The sequence below is a fragment of the Bidens hawaiensis genome, unplaced genomic scaffold, assembly GCF_021521415.1.
Source record: "Bidens hawaiensis isolate Kalapana, Puna unplaced genomic scaffold, B.hawaiensis_p1.1 tig00023391_1, whole genome shotgun sequence".
Taxonomy (NCBI): domain Eukaryota; kingdom Viridiplantae; phylum Streptophyta; class Magnoliopsida; order Asterales; family Asteraceae; genus Bidens; species Bidens hawaiensis.
In genome coordinates this window covers 162299-165116 of record NW_027493661.1, presented here as the reverse complement: position 1 = coordinate 165116, position 2818 = coordinate 162299, and the positions used below count along the sequence as shown (strand labels likewise).

Genomic DNA, 2818 nt, shown 5'->3' with positions numbered 1-2818 from the left:
AACGAAGAAATTATTTTGAGGAGGAATTTAAGGTAGCGTTTGGTATGCAGAAATGACAGGTGGAATGGAATAATTCATTACGTAGGAATGGAGAAAGTGGTGTTTGGTTACTCAATTGAATGGAATCATCTATTACACATGGGATCACATTCCATCAAAACCATTCATTCTCACCCTCCTTATTTTTTTCATTCCATTCCTCCCTCACCCTACTTTCTCAACACCACCACCACAACCTCCACCACCACCTTACCACCAGCGCTACCACAACCACCTGACCATAACCGCCGCCACCACTGTCGCTACCTGACAACCGCCGCCACCGCCACTACCCTACCATCGCCATCACTACCAATGCTACCACCGTCACCCCCACAACCACCCCGCTAACCGCCACCACCACCATTTTCGCGCCGGAGCTACCGCTACCGTCACTATTTCAAGTTTTTTTTTTAATTATAATTTGGGATATGAAAACTTTTTATTATTTCTATTTCATTCCTACAAATTTTTTTAGATACCAAATAACATAAAGTAATTATTCATTTCATTCTCATAGGTTAACCAAACAAGACAAATGAATGGTAATGATCCATTCATTCCCTTGTTCATTCCATTCTTTCTCTCATTCTATTCCTTCTTCATTCCATTACTTCCAACCAAACATAAGTTATTATTTGTTTTGGGTCTCCGTAAATTAAAAGTTGGTAATTATTCTAAAAATGGTGATCTATTTAATATTAGTCAATGATCCTATGTATTGAATGATAATTTGTTTAAAAATAGATATTATTATTATTATTATCATCATTATTATTATTATTATTATTATTATTATTATTATTATTATTTCTTCCAATCAAAGCTATATGGTTATTTCGTGCTTTTAATTTGCCGGGATGTTTGTAAAAAATTAATCAAGAGAATAATGGCTTTTGAATATTAACTAGTTTTATTTCTTGTCATGCACATCGACTTATTGAATGTTTACAGCACATCAAACAGATATACGACATATACGCACGTTAAGTACTTGGCGGGACAATTATGATGTTTTGTGCATTCTTGGACTTAAAAAGTTGTTCGGATTCTGAAGTAACATTCAAAGTTGCTTGTAAAACCACCGGAGACAGTGCCCTCCATACTGATGTATTACCAGCCAATTGTTCAAAAATGGGTCTGCAAAATAAGTACAGTTATAAATCATACCAAAAACTTTAATTTTATAGTAAAAAATTACACTTATGAGTTTTGACTCACTTAGATGAAGTTACGACCGAAAAAAGTTCCATTCCGCAATCATCTTCAATCACCGAAGTAGCAAAGAATTGAGGAACCACGAACAAGTCACCGTCTTCAACATTACTATCCAATGCAGGCTTTCCTTCACTGGCCACAACCTTAGTCCGACCACTTCCCTTGCTAACATAATAGATCTGGACCGATCCATTGGCTACGTAACTGGGTGCCAACAAAGCATTAGGCTCTAACTTCACAAATCTTGCACTCAAATGAAGCTCGTTGAGCACCGGCAAATTATTTTCTGTCAGGTAATTGACAAATCCACCACAATTCACAATAACGGCACCCGATGGATCATCAATGGTGGCATATAGTTTTCCTTTTGTGTGATTACTTGGTTCTGGAAATTTGATTCCTTGGTCAAGTTTCACGAGAAATGAACCTTGTTGGCTATTAATTAGATTTTCTGAATCGTTTTCGTCTAGACCAAAGGTTTTACCAACAAAATCAGACTCGAATCCAGCTAGAAATCCAAGAACTCCTAACACAAAAAAATATGTGAACTGGCCAGGGATTAGGGCTTTGCTGCTCTCACCCAAGAACATGATGACTGCATCCGTGACACCACCGTTAAACCACCATGAAATCACACCTTCTAAAACTGGAATAGCATCCCTTTTTTGATCACCATAATCTTTTCTTCTGAACTATTTGGTGTCACTAAACCAACGGTGATGGTACCTATGCATTCATGTTAACAACTCATATTAACCAAAGGACAACGACGCAAACATATAGTAAAATAAACACACTTTGCTATATACGTATTAAGAAATAGGCGACACAATCTGTGAAACTTAGCCTATCCTTAAAGCAATCTTCACATGATGGTCTAATTTGTTTATATGGAAGCTTCATCATTTCACTACTTATAGAAAATGACATAATTATATATATTTCAACCGAGTTTACTTTTACATGAATAGTATGTATACATATATATGGAAGCTTAACCATTTTGCAATAACCTTATTCGATCATGTGTAAATTAATTGGTAAAGCAACTCACCTTGAAGAACCAAGCCAATTTTGCTTGAATCGGCATAGTGAGGAATAGCAAAGCCAAGAGGGTGGAGTAGAAGCCTTCCTGTACCTAGTTTTAAGTCACTTAACAATGGGGTTTTTGAATTTGACCATACGTAATATCCACCACCGTCACCCTCAAAAGTCGTTTCATCGGCCTTCACCACCACCATTTTTATATCCATCTTGCTATCAAAGAGAAATATTAGATAGTGATGACTGAGGAGGATGTTTCACAAGGCCAGTTGGGCTGGCTATATATAGTATAAAAGTGATCCAGGTTGATACTCGGGCATTATTATATATTTACATTTTATATATATTGAAAAGGAAATTTCTTTTCTCTCACGATATACTGTTCATGAATGTGCAAATTCTTTTGCAACAGGTACAACTCTTTTATGGATACAAGTATGTTAATGATGGCTTGCTTACACGTACATTTGCAAATATGCTATTTTGAAATGACTAAAATGTTGTCACGTGTATGCCA

At 36.3% G+C, this 2818-nt stretch overlaps 1 pseudogene across 1 annotated transcript; it reads right to left on the bottom strand.

Moving 5' to 3' along the window:
• Window positions 1–929: 929 nt before the first annotated feature.
• Window positions 930–2576, bottom strand: LOC143567331 (13S globulin seed storage protein-like; annotated as a pseudogene). Its single transcript, XR_013141393.1, has 3 exons — window positions 2312–2576; window positions 1261–1983; window positions 930–1179 (listed from the first exon to the last, which is right to left on the bottom strand). The product of XR_013141393.1 is annotated as a 13S globulin seed storage protein-like (transcript).
• Between the last annotated feature and the right edge of the window lie 242 nt (window positions 2577–2818).